At 36.2% G+C, this 27,119-nt stretch overlaps 1 protein-coding gene across 9 annotated transcripts in view; it reads left to right on the top strand.

Annotated features, from left to right (window-relative positions):
* The window catches only part of Eya4 (EYA transcriptional coactivator and phosphatase 4), a 269,696-nt gene that overhangs the window by 70,454 nt on the left and 172,123 nt on the right, over positions 1 to 27,119 (top strand). Inside the window, exon 2 of one of the 9 annotated variants that reach the window (XM_026380633.2) lies at positions 9,336 to 9,439. The exons of the other annotated variants lie outside the window; for them this stretch is intronic. The gene's annotated coding sequence lies outside the window, so the exon portion shown is untranslated. The remainder of the gene's footprint in view (positions 1 to 9,335; positions 9,440 to 27,119) is intronic. 9 annotated transcript variants of the gene reach the window in all.

Genomic DNA, 27,119 nt, shown 5'->3' with positions numbered 1-27,119 from the left:
TCTATTAAAGCAGATTTTTTCTGAGTTGTGAAGTTCTTTTGTGTACATCTTGAGTACTGGAGCTCTTAAGGAAATTGATAATTTAGAAAATCATTGTGCTTAATTGGAATATTATTTAAAGGCTACATCATTTCTTCTTTAGTTACTTTCCACTGATTTTCACCCTATCTCTTTCTGGCTCTTCCTTACTGATATATGCCTATGTATTAATGCTGTTTTGACTATTACTCATTCTACACTAACCAGATACATAAAGTCTGTCTGTCTGTCTGTCTCTCTCTCTCTCTCTTTCTTTTCTCTCAAAACACCATTTTAATCTGCCTGGTACAGCCTTCTTTTGCCTTGTGCATATTAGTTTATGGGCCTGTCAGCTGGAGTTAGGGCCCTGGCCACTTTCTGAACATTTGTTGATGGCCTTGATATCCATCCACCCTAAGGGGCTCTAGGACGTCCCTGTGTCCCAGTGGCTTACCTTGTTTTATTCCTTTGGTTTACAAAGAAATCTAAGATTGCTTTATTCCTTTTAGACCATTGAATCCTCATGTAAATATTTGTTTCTTTTGGATAAGAAAGAAATAATAAAGAGAAAAGGAAATGTAGGTTAGAAGGACAAAATCTACACTAGGTTATGTATCACCGTCAAACAACTGCTGAAAATTGTACAGCTCCATTCATTCTCTTGGCCTCTGAAAAGATCAGAAGGCTCTTTAAACACTATAAATTAGACTTAATTGTAGCAACTTGTTTCAATAGCTCATAGCTCTAACCATTGATTAACAGTTATCTGCAGATCTTCATGCTGCTCCAAAGAGTCTCAGTTTTACTTGAGGGTCATTGTTTTAATGACCCATATAGGCAGATGACCAAAGACTAATTTTGCTGTCAAGCAAACAGTGATCAAATTGCATTTGCTCTAGCAGTCATTAGTTCTCCTGGAAAAGCAATGGGACCAAAGGGCTTATGAATTTATGATTATCTACTGTTTAGTATTAATGATGTATCTTTCATCTTCTCCTTTGGTTTTATATCAGATTACTCAAATTTAACACAATTCTAGAGTTAATATTTACTTTTTAATGCCATTATTTGGAACAAGTATGCTTATATTAATAAACAAAATAATTATGAAATAATATATTTTGAGTAAACCATTCTTAAATATATAAAATAAAAGAGAAATGGAATCTCCTTTTCATAATATCATGTTACTTCTATTTTCTAAGTGATAATCATTAATAGTTTGGTATATTTCCATCTAAATTTTTATTTAACCATTCTCCAGTCTCACGCTCATTATCTACCAGTCCACCTATCCATCTTCCCTCCCTCCCTTCCTTCCTTCTATCCATCTCCCCACCTATCTCTTCATCCAACTGTATTCTCTTATACAAGTAGAACCATCCTATTTACCTTATAATAAAACTTGGATTTTTTTTTTGTTTTCTTATGAAATTTTGAAAATAAATATTGCATTTGTAGGATTGTATTTGTTTGTTGATCTCCAATTCTGGAGAATAATGACTTAATAGTGCTTTATTTGTTAGCATGAAGTTGAAGTTACTTAATTGAGGTTTTTTTTTTTTTTTTTTTAAGCATGACATTTTGTGAGCAAGTTTACACTTTGCTTTGTGGTAGGGGTTGAACCCTGCTCTGGGTGTGACTGGTTCTGGTTTATTGGCTTTTCTTAGGATAGAAATTAAGGGGAAAAATATGAAAGGAATTATCATAAATTTAGAATTGGAGTTCTAGATCTAGATGGGCCTCACTGATTGTTTAGAATTTGATGTAAAGGTTTTTCTGGCAGTGAATAAACTACTAAAGACTGCTTTGTCTGTGAGGTAAGCAGAGCTAAGAGCCTCTCTTTGCTTGTCCTGGTTATTTTCACTTCCTAGTTCCTGTGGCACCTATGCGTTCGTCTTCATGTCTACTCTGCTCTTCCCACCTGATAAACCTTGCATTTGGTTTATTCTGTTTTTAGACATCCCTTCTTATTCTTCTGTCCATATCTTTCCTGTTTTAAAAAAGATTGTTTTTTAAAAAATTCACGGGGCTGAGAACATGTTTTTCAGCAGTGGAGTGCTTACCTAGCATGCATGCAGCCCCAAGTTTAATTCCAAGCACAGTAAAAACAAAACAAAACAAAAAATATTTTTTTCCACCAGGGCCTCTACAACTAATTTAGCAACTTTATCAGCCATAACTGTCCTTTTAAACATCTGGTATATTTGACCATGTTTTGTATCACTGTACATATACTTCTATTGCTTGCATTTGTTATCTAATGCATATATATGCATTAGATAACAAATATATCATTAAAACAACAACCCTCAAGTAAAACTGAGACTCTTTGGAGCAGCCTTTATTTTATTTATTTATTTCTATGTGGTGCTGAGAATCAAACCCAGTGCCTCACACATGCTAGGCAAGTGCTCCACCACTGAGCTACAGTCCCAGCCCTAATGCTCTCATTTTTCCCAATTGTTTCTAATTTAAGGTTTCCTTGTAAGTCTTGAACTGTATTTTCTACTTTCTTTAACCTCCATTGGCATCTTTTACATTTTTATGCATGCATACTATATTAATGGATCATTTAAACATAAAATATTTGTCTAAAGTCTGTCTGAATCAATGGCATTGTGTCCAAGCAGTGAAATCTGCCTACAGGTGGCCACATTTACAACATTGCTGCTTAATGGCCAAGTAGTAGGTTGCCCCATGGCCACTCGATCTAGTCAGTCCTTCTGGTGTATGTGGTGTGGCACCATCTGTGTGGAATAAAACCCATCTCCTTATTTTGCTCCCTCCTCCCCTGCCAGATTTGAGATCTCAGAAACCTCTCTCCATAATTCTTATGGGAGAGTTCTACATCTCAGGACAGTGCTGAAATTGTTGAGGATATTCACAGGGTGGTCCATTTTAAGAGTGAATTTCAGAATTAGATACAAGCAGGGCTTGTGCCTTTATGTTTGGAATCAGCAGGCAGAATTTAGATGCAGTCATATATCTATGATTGCCATGAAACTGGATGAATAAATATCATCTGTTAGGATTGCACATTTAAAAAATTATAACCATGATGGTTTTTGCTGTGCATATTTTGAGGCTATGCTGTTTGTGCCACCTGTTTATAGTTATAGTAACTATAAATCTTGAGAAATTTTCCCTTTGGTTATTTACAGTGTCCCTTTTTTAGTAGGATTGCTTTTTTAACTTAAACTTAATTTTTTAAATATCAGCATCGCTGTGTCAGCTTTCTTTTGGTTAGTATTAGTTAGATGTTCTTTTCATCCCAACATTTTCATTTTTTAAAAATTTGTTTTGCGTGGTGTTGTTTTAAGGGTATTTATTCTAAGAAGAATTAGTTTTATTTCTTAAATTGGAAAATAACTCATAATTTGGGAAAGTTTATCATTTGCATTTATTACATTTGTAAGTTTATCTGTATTTACTCATATTTTCTTTGGAGTTTTCTGTTAACATCATTTTCCCTTTTATTCTTTATTTTTCTATTGGACTGTGAAATGTCTCTACTTTTTTGAAAGCTATGAATTATAGTTTCCTTTCTTTGAGTATCACTCTTTTAAAATATGGATAAAGAACACACTTGTGTGTGTGTGTGTGTGTGTGTGTGTGTGTGTGTGTGTTTGTAGCAGGAATTGAACTCAGGGGCACTCAGCCACTGGACCACATCCCCAGTCCTATTTTGTATTTTGTTTAGAGACAGGGTCTCCTTGAGTTGCTTAGTGCCTTGCTTTTGCTGAGGCTGGCTTTGAACTCCAGATCCTCCTGTCTCAGCCTCCCAAGCTGCTGGGATTACAGGCATATGCCATCATTCTACAGAATATCCTTAAATAATTTATTCAGTGATAGTCTTGACTTCATTTTAATTACAGTTTTAATATTTTAGCTGGGTATAATAGCTATATGAAAGCACTTTAAAATTGTTGTACTATTGCCTATGTCCTGAAACATAAGAAACAAAATTATGTTTAAAGGAATGACATTATTCTTGCTGATAAGAAACTGCTGTCAGTCTGTTAGTTGGTCCTTTGTTAGTAAACTTCTTTCTTTATAGTGGCTTTTGGTGATTAGTCTTGTTTGCAGTGTCCTTATATAGTGTTAACTTTGTTTATTCTACCTGGTACTCAGAGTGAATTTTTGATTCAGGGCATTTCATAGCTTTATTAAAATTCTCAACCTTAATATGTCCAAATGTAATTTATCTGACTTTATCTACAATCTTTACTGAAATTCTTTTCAGATATATGGAGGAGCCTCTCATTTACTCTGCAATGTCTGCTAACTTCAACAGTTTTTAATTTCCTCTTATGTATTTTAGATGGTAATATTTGTATCCTGCATTCTTTTAAAATTTATGACATTGCTAGTGCAAAAAATTTATTTTTGAGTGAAGAGGGAAAAGAAAACTTTCTTTTATATATCTATTTGAAAATTCCACATTAACTTCCATACAAAAAAATTTCATATGAGTAAAAATCATATTCAAACTATTTGATTTTATTGATTATGTTTCCTTTTAATGTGTTTCAAGAGTTTGATCTGCAAGCTTATTTGGAATAGGAGAATTTCAGCAAAAGTAGGCAAATAAGCCTCATACTAGCTTCTAGTTTTAGTCATTCTAGAGTGGCCTTCTGTGTTGTGTTGAGCCCATTTAGGCTTTTTTTTTTTTTTTTTTAAAGAGAGAGTGAGAGAGGAGAGACAGAGAGAGAGAGAGAGAGAGAGAATTTTTAATATTTATTTTTTAGTTCTCGGCGGACACAACATCTTTGTTGGTATGTGGTGCTGAGGATCGAACCCGGGCCGCACGCATGCCAGGCGAGCGCGCTACCGCTTGAGCCACATCCCCAGCCCCCATTTAGGCTTATAATGCTAAATTCTTGCTTGCTTCTGAACAGAGAGGCCATAGGGCCACTGAACACTTCGTCTCTTACCAGTTTTTCATTTCCTGCCTACATATATTTATCATATTTTAAAAATCAGCTATAACTTTGTGACTTTATATTTTTTCATATGGTGTTTATAATTGTTGTGGGGTTTGAGCCAGAGGGAGTATGTCTGTGGTAGAATATATGAAAATATCTTGATTGGAAGTTGAGGCTAGTCATAGGGAATCATTACAGAAAAGAAGTAAGAGAGTAACCATTGTTTTTTCAGACTGAGTGGTTCCATTATTTATTATTCAAACTATGACACTTTGAGAATTAAAGAAAAAAACATTAATATTTATATAGAATAATAAGATTAAACCACGGCTATCGGAGGAATATAGAATTGTATAATCACTTTGCTGTAAAAAAAAAAGTGCCTTTTAAATTTTACATATAAGTATTTGTGATTTAGAATCATAGACAGTCTTTCAATCAACATCTTCATTTTACCTAGAGTACAAGATGGCTTTTCCTACAAGAAACATATGATCATTGTATAAACGTGAGGGCCAATGTCTTTGAATACTTGGATTACAAAGTGATTGAGAAGAACAGTGTGCTATGAATAAATCGGAAGGTCATGTTATTCATGAATTTATTCAGCACATATGTACAGTTACCCCTTTAAAATATTTATGGCATCATATCTCTTGGTAATTGAGTTTCCCAAGAAACAGGTAGAGGAAGAATGTCAGTGGTAGGCACTGCTTTTGAAGTAAGGTTGGTGGGCACATTGTAGGGTAAAACTGTATCTTACTTCTATAACAGCTGCAGTTCCCAGTGAATCTTACAAATAGAAATCTTTGAGAAATTCACAGCAGATGTGTCTGGAAAATATTGAATGAACCAATGACAAGTGACCAGTGGCCAGTGATCAGTGATCCTTATGCTGTTTTTTTTCAGTTTCAATTAAACCTGGTCACATCAAAGGATCATATTTTGCAAACACTTTTTAGACTTTCTGTGAATTATAGTTTATATAGCAACACATGCCTACTACTGGTGAGATGTGTGTTTTAGTCAGCTTTTTTCCCTGCTGTGACTAAAAGGGCCTAACCAGAACAATTGTAGGGGAGGTAAAGTTTACTAGCGGGCTCAGGATTTCAGGGGTCTTAGTCCTTAGCAGGCCAGCTTCATACCTTGGGGCTCAAGGTGAGGCAGAACATAGAGGTGGAAGAGTGTGGCAGAGAGGAGCAGTTCACATGATGATCAGGAAGCAGAGAGAGAGAGAGAGAGACTCCACTCTCTAGACACAAACTATATACCCCATAGCCACGGCCCCAATGAGCCACTTTCTCCACCCATACCCCACTGCCTCCAGTTATCATTCAGTTAATCCCTGATGGGATTAATTCACTGATTCGGTTAAGGTCATAACCCAATCATTTCTCCTCTAAACCTTCTTGCATTGTATCACACATGAGTTTTCTGGGGACACCTCATTTCCAAACCAAAACAGTGTGATAAAATGAACTCTAATAATCCTGTTATCTTTGAGGGCTTATGACTCTAGTGATTAAATCTGAGTATTATCAGTTTTCCAGGACAGAATTAATTTTATTCTGTACATCTGTATTTATACATTCATAAACACAAACTCTGTGTGTGTGTGTGTGTGTGCGCGCATACATGTGTTTAAGAATAAAAACTCATGATGGAAACAGGCTTTAATTTTTCTGTTCAAGAGCAAGTGTCCCCAAGTGACTATAATTCTTGTTTTTCTCCTTTTAGAACAAACTCATGCCATCATGTTGCTCAAATAGAAGAGCCATCTCATCTTTTGTTTGTTAGACAGTTTCAATTATTTAATAAGTGCAAGTAATTAAGACATTAAGAATTAAAGTGGCTCCAAGAAGAGCTCTGAGACTGGAACTACAGGGTGTCACCTAGGTTTCAGAGTTTGAATTTCAACAAAAGTGACAGGTCCTGCTGCAAGTTCTTTCAAAAAAAATTTTTTTTTTAACTAATGCCTTGTATGTTGATATTTTAACCTGCACTAGACACTAGAAAATTATGTTGACTTTGGTTATCCTAGCACATTTTCATTTTCATTTTTTACTAAAATTAGCATTTTCATTTTTTACTAAAATTAGAATTGTTCATATCAGTAGTTCACCAAAAACATCTGTGTTACTGTGTATATGTAATGACTTAAGAGTTGATAATCTTTGTAGAAGCAAGAATTATCATGTGTGCACACTCATAAGTAGGAGAGAAAGAATGTGTTGGATGAATGCTTTTGAAAACTTATTTTCCAATAACAGTTTGACATGCTAGTGTAGTAAAAAATAATAAAGGAATCATCACAGTAATTATTGTACTCTTACAAATGCTAACTAGTCCTCCTTTAGGTTTCTAGGCATCCTGAGAAAAAAAGGAGGTACAAACACATGTCTCTTAATATAGATCTGTACATGAGGTGAAGGCTGGATATAATTCCATTTTCTAAACAAGTTCAAATATTATTGATTTCTTCTTCTTCTGAAGATCAGCCCTTCAACTTTTCAAAGACAACTTGAAAACTGGACACCAGTTCATATATAATGCATACATATTCTCCTCTGATGCCAATACAGCCATCTGTAGCTTCACTGCACACACATACTTAAAATTTTTAAATTACGGAAATTACATTAATTATTATTATATTGTGCCTCTCTTTATATGACAGATATTTATACTTGTATTCTGCTACCCCAAATATATTTTTGACCCATGCCTATAACTGGAAGCTTTTTTTACAATTTAATCTTAGCTTCTGTATTTGAAGAAAACAAAGTAATTTAAAGTCCTTAACGATCCTAAATTTCTGGCTTTTCTTTCTTTCTGCTTTGAATTCAACCTTCTACCAAGAAGATTGGTAGGCGTGTAAATATAATACTTAACTCATCAAATTCTGATTTTCAAGTATCTTTGGTTTAAAATTTTTTGTTTCCCATGAGATATATAATTGTATTTACTATTTGGGTTTGTGAATTGTTCTTTTTCAGTGCAATAAAACTATGAAATCATTCTATATATTTGAAGTTCAGGGAAGATAAGAGGATCCCTGTAGTATGAAAAGATGGAAAATCAATACCAGGTGGCTTTTCTTTTATAACCTGGCTCCCAGAAGAGTTCAGGGACACAGTAGGCTGTGACCAAATACTTACTGAATAAAAAATTGCATTAATCTTTTTGAGTATGGTTATTAATAATAGTATATTAAAATAAAAATTTCGATCAGAAAATTAGTCAGTATCTCAAAATAAAATAAAAAAAAAAAATTAACACACCCAGATCCCCTTTACAAGGTTTTTAAGTTTTTCTTGGAAACTTATATAGCAGTCTGATCTCCTAAAGCCAGATGGTACATTTATAGGATGCCAGGTCAGCTCACCTAAGTGTCCCTTGTGGGTCAGACAGGGGTCCACACATCAGATGGACACTGTGGGGCGGTGTTTACCTAGGATGTGCAAGGCCCTGGGTTCAATCCCCAGCACTGCAAAAAGCAAAACAAAAATTACTGCAGAGCATGATCAATACAGAATGCACATTTATGTGGGTAACAGAATCCTGTAGAAAGATGGTGGAAAGATGATTAAGATTCCAAGAAGAAAGAACTGCTACAATTTTGTGGAAGGGAAACAAGAAAATAGGGTGTGGGGAGGGAAAAAAACACATATATATGCCCGTGGAGGTTGGAGGTGTTTGCGCATGTTTGTGAGAGAACTGAAGTGCATATTATTGCTTGGGGCCATTTGTTGGTAACAAAATGATCGTTGTTTATACCCACATCTGTGATCTGCCTGACTAGAGCAAGTTAGCTGGGAAGGTAAACTTGGTGGTTATCATTATAATCTATCCTTTCAAAATTCACAGTTCTACATTTTCATTGTTCTCCCTAATTTTCATGTATAAATTTGCATGGAGAATGATGGAAGTTCCCTAAGGCAAGGGTCAGGAGACTATGTCTGTGGAGGGCACCATGGTGAGTGTTTTGGGCTGTAGAGACACAGTGCAGCTTTGTAGCTCTGTCATTGCTGTTCATAAACTACAATTGCTGTGAGGAAGCAGCCTTGGGCAAAGTGACTGTGAAAGTATGTGGCCTTCACTTCCTGTTGCTCCTTTCTTCCAGTGAGAATGTGAGAACAGGCTGGGTTTTCCTGGTGACCCGTCCCCAGGCTTTCTCTGTCATGAGCTGCCTTCTCAGGGTACTTCTGCTATACTGCCGTCTCTGCAGACTCCTGTAGGGTGGTCTAGCTCTGCTTCAGATGATTCATCTTTCTATGAAGCGGGGAAGGGACTTCCGCAGCCCTTTGCAGGATGTGTGGGGCATCTGTCCTTTCTTTCTCAGTTTTTTCACACATAAAGACAGCATTGCCCTTCACCTCTTGCCCACAGCAAGCTGGTTCCAGAGCCAGTCTTGGCTAGAGCTTGACATGTGCTGAGAGATTGGGCCTCATAAACCTGGTTTGGGTGAGTTCTACTGCTGTGACTGGTACCAGGTAGGTCTGGGGAGAGGGAGTAAACACACACACACACACACACACACACACATACACACACACACACAAAACTGAAATGTCTTATTGGTGTGGATCATTTTGTCAGTATCAACATTGCTGTAGTTTATGAACACATTTCAGTGCAAAAAAAAAAAAACAACAAAACTATGAAGTCATTCTGTATATTTGAAGTTCAGGGAAAATACAAGGATCCCTGCAATATGAAAAATATGACTGTGGTATGCCCTTCCCCTCCCCCATCTCCAGGTACATAAGACCCTGATGATCTGATGGGATTGGGACCTTGCCTGCCTAACTGGATAGGTGACACTCCTCTCCAGAGCTCCGTGTGATCTTCCGCACACCTTCACCGTGACTGCAGTGCTGCTCTTATGAGGGCCACACGCCTCAGCAATCTGTTCTTTGAGCACTGGTGGCCTCCTGGTCTCCTGTGGTGCTGCCCTCCTCCATCTCAAAGCCTTCTTTGCTCAGCTGCCAACTCTGGCCTGAGTCAAGTGTCCTAGAGCTTCCATTGCAGGCTCTACCTCCCTACCTCTGGTCCTTGACCCCTTCTAGGCATCTATCCCAGAAAGCCTGTGGACCAGCCAGGGTAGGATTATCTTGCTTCTTTTCACTGGAGAAATATATAGTCTGTTATTTTGTTCTAACCTTTACAGTTCATGATCACTGTAGGCAATTGACTTTAAGAAATTTTTTTTTTTCAAGGAAGCTTAAAGTCAATGATCGAAGATACTTAAAATAAATGAAAACCTAAGAAATGACTGGGGACCCCTGTACTGATTGTAGTGTACAAGTAATAATGTGAGAATAGCAGGGAATGAAAGTGAGTCTAAGTGGCTTGTGCCCCCTAAATGATAAGGATCTTGGTTTCAAAAATACCTTACAATTCTAGAGTCAAAATGTATTTCATTCAATTTAGTAAATTCACCACATACAAGAGACTAGTCATCCTTTACCTCTTTTACTGTTTAATTGAAATTTATTTTTAGTTTTAAATTTTTAAAATTTGTTCTTTTTAGATATAGATGACATTAGGGTGTATGGTGGTATATTATACATATATAGAGTATAACATTCTAATTAAGATCCCATTCTTGTGGTTGCACATGATGTGGAGTTTCACTGGTGGTGTATTCATATATGAACATAGGAAAGTTATGTCCAGTTAATTCTACTGTCTTTTCTATTCCCATCCTCCCTCTCTTCCCTTTATTCTCCTTTGTCTAATCCAATGAACTCCTATTCTACCCAGCCCTCCCTCTAATGTATTTAGCGTCTACATATCAAAGAGATCATTCAGCCTTTGGTGTTTTGAGATTGGCCTATTTCACTTTGCATGGTGTTCTCCAGTTCCATCTATTTACCAGCAAATGTCATAATTTCACTCTTTTTTATGGATGAGTAATATTCTATCATGTGTATATACACATTCTATCATGTGTATATACCACATTCATCTGTTGAAGGGCACTTAGGTTGGTTCCATAGCTTAGCTACTGTGAATTGAGCTGCTGTAAACATTGATGTGGCTGCATTACTGTAGTATGCTGATTTTAAGTCCTTTGGGTATATATGGAAGAGTGGGATAACTGGGTCAAATGGTGGTTCCATCCCAAGTTTCCCGAGGAATCTCCATGCTGCTTTCCAGAGAAATTGGTTGCACTAATTTGTAGTTCCATTATCAATGTATGAGTGAACATCTATTGTCACTTGTATTCTTGATAATTGCCATTCTGACTAAAGTGAGATGGAATTTCAGTGTAGTTTGTGTTTCTCTAATGGATAGAGATGTTGAACATTTTTTCATGTATTTGTTAACTGTTCCTATTTCTTCTTTTGTGAAGTGCCTGTTCAGTTCCTTTGCCCATTTATTGATTGGGCTATTTGTTTTTTTGGCATTAAGTTTTTTGAGTTCTTTGTATATCCTGGAGATTAGTGCTCTATCTGAGGTGCAAGTGGCAAAGATTATCTCCCATTCTGTAGACTCTCTTTTCACATTCTTCAACAAATGGTTCTGGGGAAAGTGGAACTCCATGTGAAGTAGAATGAAATTGAAGATCTTTCTCTCACACTGCACAAAACTCAACTCAAAGTGGATTAAGGACGTAGGCATTAGACCAGAGACCCTGTGCTTAATAGAAGAAAAAGTGGGCTCAATTATCCATCATGTTGGCTTAGGAACAGACTTCCTCAACAAGACTCTTAAAAGTGCAAGAAGTAAAACCAAGAATCAATAAATGGGATGGTATCAAATTAAAATGCTTTCTTTAACTTTTATAGCAGAAAACTTTTAAGAATAAAAAAAGAAGAAGCCATTCTCTTATTACCAGGTTAATCTGTAGAGAGTATTTCTTTTATGTACCAACTAGAGAGGATTTAAATGCTACATGCTTAAAGACCAGTTCGGGCCACCGAAAATGACCAGAGAATAGGCTGGACACAGTAGGAAGTATGAAATGGAAAACAAAAAAGTTTTAAAGACTTTAAAACTGGTCAGTGTCACCCATATGACTCATGCTGCTAGACTTTTAATAAGGTCAGCATCATGGATAAAAACATTGTAATCTAGTGAGCCCTAGAGCGTAGGGTACCAATATCAAGGAGTCCAGCTGCCTCATGTCAAAGCCCAGTTTTAGAGCCAGGTGCAGTGGCATACACCTGTAATCTCAGTGACACAGGGGCAGAGGCAGGAGGATCACAAGTTCAAGACCAGCCTGGGAAAACTAGTGACACCCTCTTTCAAAATAAAAAGGGCTGAAGATGAAGCTTAGTGGTAGAGTACCTTTGGAATCAATCCCCAGTACTAGGGGGAATATAAAATACTCTGTTCTGTGCCTTTGTAGCCTAGTTTTATCATCTTTAAAACAGTGCTCCTAAGAGTAAACAATTCACAGGGTTGGTTATGTAATGATTAAATGAAATAATACATTTCAGACATTTAGAACATTTAAAATATGACTATTATTTAGAGTCATGTAAAAATGGATTTTAATCCTTGCTCTACCATTTGCTATCTGTATAACTGTGGGAAAGTTAACTAAACCCTTTGTTTAAGTCTTTATCATGATGGTAAATTTCTGCTTATCTAGAAGAGTTATAGGATTTATTCAAATAAATGTAGGAAATCTTCTGATAATGATTGCATCGTGAGTGAGCACACTCATTAGCATTTTCTAAAGAGAAAAAATACCTGGTACTGATTTTAGGAAGAAAGTTTTGTATACACACACAGAAATAAGATCTATCATATATAATACAGTGTGTGCAAATTATTAAAGTAAATTAATAATTTTCCTCCACTGATAAAGATTTAAAAAAATGAAGTCACTAATTAAATCCAGTTTAGAATTTTGCATGGATAAGCAAATAGCCAAGAAACATGAGACATGCATATAGAGAGTTGTTGCTCAAAACTCAGCACTCGTGAATTTTTAAATCTTGAAAATGGATTATTCAAATCAATCTTTGGATTTACAGAAAATACTAAACCGTTATGGATAAAAATCTGGCTTATGAAAATGGTGCTGGATGTATATACAAAAGTTGCATCTGAAATCAACTGTGAAACTTGGAAATTCAACTCAGTTCAACATACAGAGGGCTACCCAGTGCAATAAAACGCACCCAGTTTCTATGTATCTTCCATTGATTTTAATTAGAAGGTTGTCTTAGTTCTCAGAGTAGCATGATCTTTCATTTTAATTCTGAAGTCCAGTTTCCTCAAACTGTACTTTCTTGGGCTCCAATGAGGTGACAATTCTAGTATTTTGTAATTTGATAATCAGGCTCTTTTTATACTACCCAACTTTTCAGAATTATTAAACTTTTTATATTTCCCACATGTCTATTTTCCCAGTGTGAATAGGATCCACCTTTAGAGTCTCATTATGAGCTAGCGAATCCACTCCCCATAGGAGACCATACACCTATTGAGTAGCTACTACAAAATTCTTACAAACACTAGAGAGGAATGGAAATCAAAGGGTGTTGTGTAACCACTTAGAAAGGAGCTTACATTCCAGCAGGAGAGCTTGAAATCAAATTACAACATTTTCCCAATTTACAGCTTTTATACTTTTATAAAGTTTAGCAAACCTTCAGTACTACGAATGCCTATATATTATGAATGAACAAGCCACACACATCAATTAATGGAAGAAGTTCAGAAACATCAGTCATCATTGAGTTATTAATTATTTTTGTGAGAAATGTACATGCCCAGGAGTGATTTTAATTGCATATGCAGTCATAGTGTCTTCTTGCAAAACTGTTCCTACTCCTCTTTAATAGCATGGAATATAATGGTGCTTGGTGTTTCTCAAAAGGCCCAGACTTAAAATTAATTTATAATTTTCCTCTATTGATCAATAATTTAAAAATACGCCTGCTAATTAAATCCAGTTTAGTATTCTATCTGAATAAACACATAAGAAACACAATTCTTACATATGTCTGGGTCTTTCATGCTTGACACTTTCCATTATGCAATAATATACATCTGCCTATTAATAGACACCATGCAAAGCACATAAGAGCTACTAATGATTTATCTATCTATCTATCTATCTATCTATATATATATATATATATACACACACACACACATATATGTATACGTACATAATTTTTCTTCACTTCATTTATCTATCTATATCTATCTATCTATAAATCATTATACATATAAAAATATGTATATAAAAGCCATGTGTGTATGTGTGTGTGTGTGTGTGTGTGTGTGTGTCTGAATAGTGGTGCATTTTCAAAGAATTCTACATTGATATGTTTGGGATCAATTCTAAAGGAGAAAAGATATGATTTAGCAGAGAAGGAGCTGAGGATGTGCAGGACTGAATAAGTGCTAACCAAGAAAGGTGGATCAGTTTGGCCAGAGTCAGGAACTTGCCCATTGAATGAAAAATATATAGTGAGACAGGAGAGGAAAAGGGAAGGGAGTAGTAGTTCTCACATGATTTGGAAAGGGCATGTATAAGAACTTTCTCATTCCAAACAGCTAGCTGAAAATGGTACAAGCTGCCTAGCCAAGCTGTGAGTGTCCTCTGGTAGAGATAGTCAAGAGTGATTCCACCTTAGTTTTTTTCACAGAAATTCATAAAAATGGAAAGAAGATAACTAGATCACTTTGTGATGCTGTGTGCTCATGTGCTACTGTGATGTTGTAATTCTACAATTTATATTGCTGATGAGCCAGTGAATACAGTGTGTGCAAGATGACAACACAGTTGCTTATTTTGTAATGATAAATTACATTGTTGACTAACTAGAGTGAAATTTTTGGAGGTTTGTAAATGAAACAATTCATTTTCCAACTCAATTTCATAAGTTCAGTTTAAAGAATATTGCCTCCTGCTATTAGAAACTGCAGAAAATTAATATGTAAACATATTTTTGAGGGGACTTGACATTATTAAACAAAAGAGAATAATCAAAATCTGCATGTTCAATAGCTTTTGAATAACGCTGATTCTGTCAGACATTTTGTCATGAAATAAAACCTCAATTTTCTCCCAAGTAAATAAAGAAATACCTCTTAAAGTATTTTTCATACCTCAAAGTCTGGTTTAGTGGTTTGGATATTTTCTGACATTGATTTATCAGGATATATATCTTTTGCAAAGTGTGGTGAGAGCAGTATGTTTACATTGGTGAAGTATGTAGTAACTGGAAACATCCAAAAATTGTGATTTATGTTGGTTCATGGCAATAAGAAAATACTGTCTTCAGTTTTTAAGACTTTACTGGTTACTTTGTTTAAATAAATAAAATAAACAAAATTCTGAAATTTCATTCCTATTTGGCTAGCTTGTATAATTTTACTCATTTTTGCATCAAAGGTAGTGCAGTAACTAGCACGTGGCCCCTCATTCTAATTTTGAAACTCAAATTTCAGATTGTTAATTCTGAGACCCCCTTCTACATGTATCCTACATGCATTCTGTGAATTAAAATTTTTACTAAGTGGATAGGTTTTTATGAAACAACAAAATAATTGTCCAAATGATCACCCTAAGTTTCCAGTGGTCTTCAAAGCATCCATGAAAATATCAGAAATCTGGAGAAAGTGTGACTTTGAGGAAGGTTAATGCAGAGTTGTGATCAATATCATTTATTATCAGCAGAATGGCAGAACCCAATAAATAATTCACTTTCCTAAGGCCCCACTGATACCTCACAAACCCCTGTGTCATCATCAGCATTATTTAAAAGGTGGCACGGAAGGTAACATCTGGGAGCCAGTTCATCATTTAATTAAGTTGTCCTGTAATGAAATCTTCTGTAATGAGATTAATTTTAATTATTAATCAGGAGTTGACATGGGCACAAGGCGTCATGAATAATACATGCCAGCCTCTGTCTGTGCCATTTCTAAGATGGGACCTACTTTACTGCAACAGTGCTTTCACAGTCCTGCTGAGTCCTCACAATGTGGTCACCCAAGAAGCTGGCTGGATTTTTATTCCAGAACCTCGAGAGAGGACGATTGGTTAGTCCTTCCAGATTTGAATTTCAAATATGTGGTTTTACTGGGCTCATTGATTTCTAGTGGAAGCAGTTTTCAGTTTCTAAAATACGTTCAAGATGAGGAGAATAGAAAAAATGATTTATGGAGTAATGTGAGGTGAATTTTCTAATTCAAGTATAAATGTCTCTGTTGAAGGCCAAAAATAGTTGTGGAAGTCATGCTTTGGTAGCAACTAGAGGTGTGAACCTATGTTCTTATGTGGATATCTGTCAGTTGCTGACCACCCCAGATTTTCCCCAGCGGGGATGCTGCCTCCAGAGACAGGTGGAACAACAATTTCCCACAATTCAGTGGGGACTCAGTAGCTCCTCAACCTCTGGCCATCCGTGGTTGACAAGCAGAAGCCATATGTACTCAGTTATTGTGGCTTTCTTTTCCCTTAATGGCATGAATGAAGGACCGTCATAAAATCGGGATGAGTTCAGATTAACAGAAAAACAGATAAGAAAGTGTTAGGGGGAAAAAAATACCTAATTATCATCTCATCCCTCTTGATTAAGGCTCTTCAGTAGATTCCTAATTTCACTTAAAGTCTAATACCCTTAAAGATAAGGCCTACAAGGCTTCTGCCACTTCTGGGCTTTATTCACTCTGCCCATGCTGCTCAGCCCTGCAGCCACAGGAAGCACCTGCACACTCACCCTGCACACTCACTGAGCAACAGTTTCTGTGACACTATTTTAGGAACTGGAAGGTGCCAAGATTTTTCTTACTTCATTAGATGCAATTTAGTCAGTTCTGTTCCTTTCTTGGATTCCCCCCCCCCCCCCCCCCCCCGCACATGTTCCTAGTCATCCTTCAGATCCTTGTGTAAAGATCACTTACCCTGAGCAGCCTTTCCAGGTTCCCCTAATTTCTTCCTGTTTGTCACAGTGTCTCATGATTCATTGATTTGTCCAATGTTGGGTTAGATTATTTTAGACCTACAATGTATTCTGCAGCTTTTGCTTTCCTTCTTATAATTTACACAAACATGTAATGAAGCAGTCATCTTTTGAGATGATTATCGCCCCCAGCACCCATTAGAAAAGGAATTGAATAGATGTCTGTAACATTTTACCCCGACTAATGTCCAGGAATAATCAGTAAATGGTGGCTTCCTAATTCCTACAATTTCCAGGATATTATAACTCTGTCAATATTTGCTTCATGTTGTATATTTTCCTATGTAAGCATTTCTTGAAAGTACCATGTGTGAAAGTGAGATTACTGGCTCAATATTTTAGCCATAGCAATGTCTAATACAATTAATGCCTGGGATTCCTTTTTCCTTCTATCTTGTATTAATTGTGTTAGTAAGAATATCTGTCTTAATATCTTAGAATAGAGATGCATGTATAAAAAGGGAAGAAAATAATAATTGTGGTTAGTATTGCCATGTTCTAAAATCAGATTTGGTTGCACTAAACATTTTGAGTGTTTTGACTATGTAAGGACAAACATTTTTAAGATAATTAACCTTGCCTTGTGAAAAAAAAAAAAACCCTTTGTGATTGAGAGTCTTACTGGTGGATTATATGTATTCTAGGGAAAATTTTCCTTTTCATTGGTAAAATTCCATTGCTCTTTGCTATCTCTCAATCTTGACCACTTAGTGTAATTGAAAAAACAGCAGAACACTGAGCCTCCTTCAGGTTCTTTATTCCAGTTTGCAGCTTCACTCAGTGACAATGAATCTATCCTTGGAGAGTGTATTTCCTATGTAGCTTTATGGCTTTAAACTTAGGAGAATATTTGAATTTTCAGATGCATATACTAAAGGCAAAGAAACTTCTTTCAATTTTAGTTTTACAAGACTAGATTGTCCACAATATGTTTTAAAGGCTCATAGGAACAGAAATCATGTAATTCTTTCCTCACATTCTTTACACCTATAAGGAGAGTCAAGCTTTCAACATTTTACAGCCTGAGATTTGAAACAGTCCAGCCCAGAATGAAACATTTCTTTCAACATGATCTGTTTGCTTGCAGGTTGAGAGTAAGACTTTCAGAGCAGGATTTTTTTTTTTTTTTTTTTTTTTTTTGTTCTTGAGGAGTATCTGGAAATTGTATTAGTAATTGTGATGAGCAGGCTCTGTCTGAATGCATTTTCCTGCTAAGCAAGTGTCCAGTTGGCATGTGTCACCACGGCTGAACATTTTAGCACAAACTAGAAGTTGTATTTTGTTTCACTAGTTTTCCTACATGAGTCTGCATTCACCAATCCACCTATCTGATCACTCTTAGCAAGGATGGGAAAAAAGAACCCTAGTGTCCTCCACCAAATTCTTTGTAAAAATAAATTGGCTGTTTTATTAGGGTTCCATTATGTCCTCTAGCAGTCTTAATGAGTATCATATAAATACATGAAGTAGTATTTATTTAATTAGTATCATATGATTTATTTATCTTTGGTTAAGAATTCCAGCCACTTTTCATGGCTGAAATGTGGATATCCAGCCCACTACTGAGCAACATACAGCTGTTACCGCTGTTGACCGGTGACGAGTTCTTGCTCCCCGATGTTGAAGAATAACACCAAAGAAGCACGCCGAGGCAAGGTCAGAGTGGAAATTAGAAATTTATTAAAGGACAGAAGAAAAGACTTCTCCCGGAGGAAGAAGGGGACCCAGAAGGTGGAATCCGTGGAAGTGCAGTTGTCTCCCCTTTTTATAGTTCTTTCAGTGATGGAATGTAGGTTGGAAGGCCCTTGGGGTGGGACACAGGTGGGCCAAAGAAGTAATCTGGGCATTTCCGAGTCAAGTTTGCTGTTCATTAACATTTCTTTGGGATGGGCTATCTCCAAGTCTGTTGGGGGCTGTATCCTGGGCTTCATTAACATTTCTTTGGGATGGGCTGTCTTCAAATCTGTTGGGGGATGTTCATTAACATTTCTTCCAGGTGGACTTTGGCCTAGGGCCTTTTTGGAACTTTTATTAACATTCCATGAGTTGTCCTGTTTTCCCTGAGTCATTCCCAGCATGGCCTCCATTTTAGATTTCACTCGATATTAGACCCGATTTACCTAACTACACTGACTACCTAACTTTAAATCTGGCTTCACAGCTCTCACCAATAAATAATACCCTTTAGCTAGTTTTAGTATGAGAATGTCATCCAAGTTCTCACTGGCCATTTTACATAGCTTTTGATACTGGGTGTTTGTTTTAATAGAGAATTCTTTATTTTACAAAAGGAAGGAAAATTTTATTTAGAAATGACTGAAGAGTAGGTAGAGTTTTTCCACATTTCCATTCCCCTCCCCCCCAAGGCAGTAGGTTGACCCAAATCATTATAATTTATTTAACTTTAAAAAAGTTAAAAAAACAAAACAAAACAAAAAAAGCCTACTGCAACAGTGGTCCAATACTATGTCTTTTGTGTCCAGGACTTTATTTTTCCTTTTTAGCTAATTATCAATGGACTCAGTAATAAGTTATCAAGACTTTGGTTGCTACTTTACACTTTTTCCAGGCACTCCCATTCTATCTTTATGTGGTCCTGACAACAAATAAATATTATAAGGTTAATTTATTCATTTAGTCAATGAAAACTTATTGACCATCTTATTATATGACAGGCAGTATACCTGGTGAACAAATACATACATGTATATTTATATGTATACTCATAAAGGCCTTGAGAACACATAATAGAGCTTTAATAGCCTATTTATTTATGAAGAATTTTGTGGAGGTCACTAAGGGGTTTTGTTTGTTTGTTCGTTTGTTTTTTCTTGCTAAGAGTGACTAAATAGACTGGCAAATGCAGACTCATGTTCTTGCCCTCATAGTGCTTACAGTCAAATTAAGATAGGGATAAAGCAAATTACCTTGCACACAAATACAAAATCCAACTGTCTTAAGCATTGCAAAGTTAGGTGAGTAGTTAAAGGGTTTATCTGATATAGGGTTTGGTGGAAAACCAAAACTGATGAATTGAAGTTAAGCAGGCAGAGATCTTTGAGGAGAACATTCTAGGTGGTATGCTCACTCACTAGGGGAGTGGAACATTGTAGATGGAACCCTGAGAATGAAATAAAGCAGAAACTGCAACAAAGCTGTCCAGGTGAGTAGGGACTAGGATGACAGGTACTTGTAGGCCATGTCAACTTATTTTTTTTTTTGTCTTCATCCTATAAGAGCAATGGAAACCCCTTAAAGTGTTAAAATGAGAGAAGAATGAGTGAGATTTTTTTAAAAAGATGACTTTGCACTGTAGAACATGAGAAACAAGGGACATTAATAACAAACTTGGGGGCAGAAAAGGTATGTTAGCTTCCTGTCCCCATAACAAGTAACTGGAGGTAACCAACTTACAAAGAGAAAAGGTATATTTTGGCTCATAGTTTTAGAAGTTTAAGTGTGATCAGTTGCCTCATTGCTGGGCCTATAGTGAGGCAGCACACATCTTGGCAGGAGCAGGTAGCAGAGCAAAACTGCTCATGTCATGGCCAGGAAAAAAAAAAAAAAGAACAAGAGATAGGGTCTGGGGTCCCACTGTGTCCTTGGACAGCCAACCTTCAGTTATCTGAAGACCTCCCAATAGCCCTTCCTTTTAAAGGCTCTACCATTTCTCAATATCACAAAACTGGGGACCAAACCTGTCTTGCATAGATCTTTGAAGGACACTTAAGATCCAAACTATAGTAAGTGGAGTGGAGAACATTCTCCTTACATAAAAATGTCATCTAGGGGCTGTGGTTGTGGCTCAGAAGTAGAGTGCTTGCCTAGCATGTACGAGGCTCTGGGTTCACTCCTCAGCACCACATGAAAATAAATAAATAAATAAAGGTATTATGTTCAACTACAACTAAAAAAATTTTTTTTAAATTCCATCTATTATAAGTAGAAGGAATGATGGAAAATTACCTCTTGGGGGGTGGTACCAGGGATTTAACTTAGGGGCACTTGACCACTGAGCCACATCCCCAGCCCTAAGCCCTATTTTTTGTATTTTATTTAGAGACAGGGTCTCACTGAGTTGCTTAGCGCCTCACTTTTTGTTGAGCTTGACTTTGAACTCTGAGCCATTGGGATTACAGGCGTACGCCATTGCAGCCAGCTGAAAACTACCATTTTTGTAGTTGCCAATAGTGATTGAAGTATCACTGACAAAAAGATAAGCCTATTAAATGAATACTTGTTGTCAAATACTTTATCTTACAGTGCCAAAATGTCACACTGAAAACTGTTTACTAATTAGAGAAGAAAAAAATGAGACTTTACAGTGGTGAGGTCTGGGAATCCCCACTTTAAATGAGGGATTAATCTTAAACATCACAGATGGTGGGACAACATGATGTTATAGGTTTTGTAATGTCATGTGTATGAAATACTCATCCTCTTATAAGAAGTGTTTATGTAAAAACAAATACAGCCTGACCATAATCAAGCCATAGATTGGGTTTGAGAATGTAAAGAAATGGAGGTTAAATTAAATGACACCACAAGGTGGAATGTTCTACAAAAACACTGGTCTACAGGTTTCAGAAATTTGTTATCATAGATAAAAAGCTGGTGAGCCTGTTTAATATTAAAAGAGATTAAATAAATGTAGCTCCAGAATCCCAAATTGAACTAAGGCTAGTCTTGAACTTGGGATCCTCCTGCCTCAGCCTCTCTTGTCACTGAAATTAGAGATACATGCACCAATGCCAAGCTTGTCATTTAGTTTTGGTTATCACCATATCATTTAGTATTTGTATCATTTGGTATCATTTAGTATTTCTCTTATATCATGTATTAATTGTATTATATAATCTAATGTTTATCATTTTTGCAGCATTTGTGTTTAGATAAATTTACATTATTTGTAGCAAAAAAAAAAAGGAAAAAGAAAAAAGAAGAGAGAGAAAGAAATGTAGCTGCAAAACATCTGGGGAAAGAATCTTGATTTTTGGTTTAAAAGAAACATTAAAGACTTTTCCACGACAATGGAGATACTAGAAAATTTTATGGCATTGTTAATTTTTGTAGGTTTGATAACACATTCTTTTCTTAGGAGATGACATATTTAAGTTTGTAATGTGATACATGCAACTTAATTCCAAATGATTTATAGCAATGATAAATACGAGAAAGAAGTGGAGATAAGTATAGAAAAATTTTAAGAATTGTGGAATCTTAGGGGAGAATACCTAAGCATTCATTGTACCGGTCTTCTGATTTTTTGCCTGTATGAAAATTATTCTAGTTAAAAAGGTGTAAGGACAGATGGCAGATGGATAGTCCTTGATTCAGGACTTTGAGCTCATCCATGACTGCAATAAATAGAGTGTTGGTGCTTGTTTTAAACAACATAGAATATATGACTTTGGAACACCAGTTAGGAGGAGGCCATTGCAATAGACCTGATAGTAGAGAAAATGATAGTTTTGCATCAGGGTTACAATGATAAGAGAGAGAAGCAGAAAATGTGAGACATAAATATACTTTATTAGCTAAGAAATGACCAGGCTTACTATTATATTGTTAATAGGGAGAGAGCTATATATAGAGAGAGGTATAAGGGATGACTTTCAGTTATCAAACACAGAGTGTCAAAACTCTGAAGGATGACAAGTTTGGGAAAAAAGACCCAAGCTTTGAGTTTTAGATATAATGAGATACATTGACAAATAAAAGTAGCAAAGTATAATTTGATTCTTTGGGGGTAGTTAAACACAATAGAAAAGCTGACCTTTAGGAGGTCAGTGCATTTCTTTTGCACAAAATGGCACTAATTTGGTGTACTTCCTTAATTGGTCTCACTTACAACAGTTTCCAGACAATTAAATGACCAAGTTTTTGTAAGCACATTTTTGTACTGTTTAGTCTTTATGAAACTAATCCATGTAAATTATTTTAAGATATTACATTTAAAAATTTTCTCCAATAGTAAAAATAATAGTACTTCATTGTATATATTAGAAAATGTCAAATGCTTATTTTAGATCTTACTTTGTGAACTGAACATCTAAATATTAGCTAAAAAATACTAAAATATTTTTATTGCAAGTAATAGATACTCATTTTAGAAAAAGTCAAAAAATTTTAATGAGGAAATTTTACCAGAAAGTAATGTAGATAATTTACCCTTGTTTTAAATTCAAATTATATTTGTACTTTGTACAGAGTGAATAAATTTTTTACTTTTTGTGCTGTCTGTATATTTTACTGTATTTATTCAATGGAAGGTAACTGGATGGTTTTTTTCACCTTCACTTGAATGTATATTTATATTTTATGGTGGTTCTGTCAGAAGATTTCTGCTTATTTACAATGACAGTAATTTATAAAAAGTAATCCTTTTATTTTTGCATCTGCAAGTCAATTTGATAGTATTATCATTCAACTTCTATTAAAGCTATACAATAAACAAATGATAAATAATTTAAAACCATGGATCCAGATACAGCACTTTGGTTGTATTGTAAGTTTAGTCACTCCCAATGAGTGCTGTAAAATAGTGCCTTTGGAAACACTGGCAGTCCCAGTTGGTGGTGTTGAACTAACTATAGCATAATGATTATAGAAAAGAGAGCAATTTTAGTCCTTGCTAAAACTAAACTGCATTGCATAAATACATGTGTGCGCACAAGCAATAAAATTTAGAAAATGAACACCAATTGCTTCTTTTTATTGTCTTTTCTGAAATAGGCAGATGTATTATGTACTGAAAATGTAACTCTTTAAGAATTGTGTTGATCCTATGAAAATGGTATCTCTGGGCGTCATTTGGTTCTTTTATAAATTGATGTATAGTCATTTTTGTTTTGCTATTAGAAGACCTTATAAGACGTCATAATCAGTGCTGGGAAGCAGAGTAAGATAAGGAATGTGTCCTGGGCATTGGGAGGAACTGGCTTTGGGGGGAACTGGGCCACAGACTTGTCCTATGTCTCTGCCTAAGTCATTGTGGATGAAATTATCATGTGGTGGGTGACAGTTTGAATGTAGTCCATTTAGAGAACCTTCTAAGATGCCAGGAGAAGGGACAGAAGCAGTCCAAGGCAGTGAGGCCCATCAGCTCAATTTTGTTAGGGTCTTTGAAGGAGACAAGTTTAAAGGCCAAGTCCACAGAGCTGGTAGAATAAGTGAAGCTATAGTTTCAAGTAGTTAAGCAGTTGTGGGGTCTTCAGTGAGGGTTTCTGCCTGCTTTTAGAGATGGGAAGATATATGCTGTTGGGTCAGACTGCTTTAAATGGATAGAAGTGGTACAGATCCATTAGTGAAAGAACATCAGTTTTGTTTTTAGAATTGGGGAAAGGAAGATCATGGGTTCATGGCTATTTAATGAAACAGGACAGATGGTGGGGGGATCTGCTGTCTGTGTTTAGGGCAGAATGTTTAGTATTTAGAAAGGTCATATTGAGAGTTTAAGATTTGATATGTTGATTATTGAAAAGTCAGGACAATAGCATGGAGGTGTCGATAGGTAGCTAAAGTGTTGAAGAACCAGGAGGAGACTGACTTGGAAGCAGTGAAGGACTGTACTTATAAGGTACTTATAATGTCAAATCATCAGGAACCACAGCCAGTCGTGGATTATAGGAGTGTGGAAGTAGTTGTTAAAACCAACAAGTCTGGAAGTCTGATCCTGAAATTGATGGAATTTATCCACCAAGTGGGGTAAAAGCTGAGAGGTAAAATGTCCTAATAGAGAAGATGGAGTTAAGTCTTACTGTTGGGAGTTATTATATCCATTAAAAGAGTTGAAAAGGAATGATCTCCAAAGTTGAGACTGCACATAGGGTTAATATGTGGACAAAAGTTTACTCCACCCCTTTTTTTTTTTTTTTTTTTTTTTTTTAACTAGGGGTTTGTGGTTATAGACAGAAAAACAATTTTAAAATGAAGCAGATGGTTGTATGATTCCATATCCCATTCTTTGCCAACTTGATTGTGGATCACTGGTCTGGATTCAAGAATGGTTCTCATTCTGCCTTTGCCCATTTGAACATATATATCTTTTACTCAGGGCTTGTGCATTTAGAAAGACATGGGCATGCTTGTCTTAGATTGCTGTTCTCAGGGATCCTAATCCATTTTCCTTCACTCATCCATAATGTGATTCCTTCAGAGAGCCTAGGGTCTGTGGGTTGTGTTCATTTGGTGCTATTTGGCACAATATTTCTTGGGAGATTAGAAGACTCTTACAATGTGTGTTCAGGGTCTTTACATCCAGGATACTTATCCAGGGTCTATACCACAGTAGTTTAAATGTAGGAAGAGTTAGAGATTCGATCACTTTCTGAGTTTTGTTACTGTAAGTAACTTCCATTTAAAATCTAGTCCATGAGGGCTTGGAGATGCCTGTGTCTTCAAAATACCTCCATGTTTGAAGCCCTGCTTACCAGCTCCTCTCATTTCAGGCTGAACATGGTCTTGTTGTGTGTGCCCTTCACCTTTGAATTTCTTTGCTCATGCAGCAGCCAGAATTGTTGTTTAGAAAGCTTCCATCAGCTGTGCCTCTTTTTGCTCTTATCCTCCCATGGCTTCCCATGTGGCTCACAGTAAAAGCCAAAGTCTTTTATTGGTCTATGGGACTCACTGTCCTAAATTTCACCACTCCCTGTGACCTCAGCTTCAAGACTCTTTCCTCGCTCTCCTCTTCTGCCATTCTCCAGCACTGTCTGCTTTGGAGCCCACACACAGCCTTGGCTGGCCTGTCCATCTCCCACATACACGTAGATTCTCTTTTCTCATATCTGTGAAGCCTCTATACAGTGTCACTTTGCTGGGACTGCTGCCTCCATTCTGACCTATCTAACCTCCCTTCCTGCTGCATTTTCTTATAGCACTTGTGACCATTTGACAAGTCCTATATTTTACTTATTCACTTCTTTCTCTCTCTCTCTCTCTCTCTCTCTCTCTCTCTCTCTCTCTCTCTCTCTCTTTCTTTCTCATTCTAGACAAAAGCATGCTTTCCTTTTGTTTTGTATCCTGCTTTATCTCTGAGTACCTACAAAGTGCCTGCAACATTGTCAATATCCATTACATGTTAATGAAATGATGGGCAGGTGAATGAATTTAACCTATAGGTAATTTAAATCATAAAGTTGAGTGGAAAAACCAGGGTTGACACTCAGGCAGCATTTTGATCAAAGCCACTATTCTTTCTAGTGTATCCTGTGAACTAATCAGAGATGTGAATGAAACATTAACAGTGGAGCCCTTTCTGAAGTCCACTGTAACATTACATTTTAAATTCCAGCTGGATTTAGCTTTATGTATTTCCAAATAAAAATAATGTAATAAATTCTGTTTTAAAGGTGTAACATTGAACAGAATTTTCAAAAATTTTTGCTATCATCGAAACAAAGGACTTTTGCAATAGTTGAATTAAAAAAAACATTGACTCACACATGAATAGCTGGGGGAGAGCAGGATTTCTAGATAAGCAGGACAAAAAATTCCCACTGTTTCTCACCAACTATGTAGCTAATGGGGATGGTGGCTTTAAGCCAACTACCACTTAAGGGGGAAAAAAAAAAGCTTACCATTCAACAAATGAAATAGTGTGGAATGGATAGCATCTATTGAAATTTGATTTTCACCAGTCTCCCCAAGTGACTGAAGAAATTTTTTCAGTCTGCTTACTTTTGTAACATGTCTTCTCATAGTCAAATTCAAGTTTAATTATAAGGCAGAATTTGGTCTATTGTTACTGAATTATCTCAAAAATATCTTGAAAGTTCATTTGAAACATGTTGGGACCTTCAAGGGGATGAACTGACTTAGAGGTACTAAGGTAGGGATGAGTTAACTGACAATAAATTCAGAGTTGAATTTCAGGAAAATTGTTTGGATCCCTCTAAGGGAAGGAGTCACTCACTCAGATCAGAAGGTGAATCAAGGAGCAGGGGAAGACTGTTTCAAAACAAGCATCTAAACTTTGGCCATTTAGTTCCCAGTTGTGAATGCATATGAGTAGGTATATTACTCTTGTCTAATTTGGGGTATTCAGTGAAATACATGTAATTCTTAATAATGTTCTGGGTTTAACTGAAGCTGATTCAAGACATATATTGCACACTATTGTGTTAGTGTTTTTATACCTGGGCCTGGCTAGGGGGAAAAGAATTGTTGACAATTGACAAGAGGATTTGGTATTTTTGAAATCGTTACTTAACATATTGGAACCAACAAATAGCTT

This window comes from Urocitellus parryii, chromosome 8, assembly GCF_045843805.1.
Source record: "Urocitellus parryii isolate mUroPar1 chromosome 8, mUroPar1.hap1, whole genome shotgun sequence".
Taxonomy (NCBI): domain Eukaryota; kingdom Metazoa; phylum Chordata; class Mammalia; order Rodentia; family Sciuridae; genus Urocitellus; species Urocitellus parryii.
Note: the sequence above shows the minus strand (reverse complement) of the source record. Positions and strands in the feature narration are given on the sequence as shown.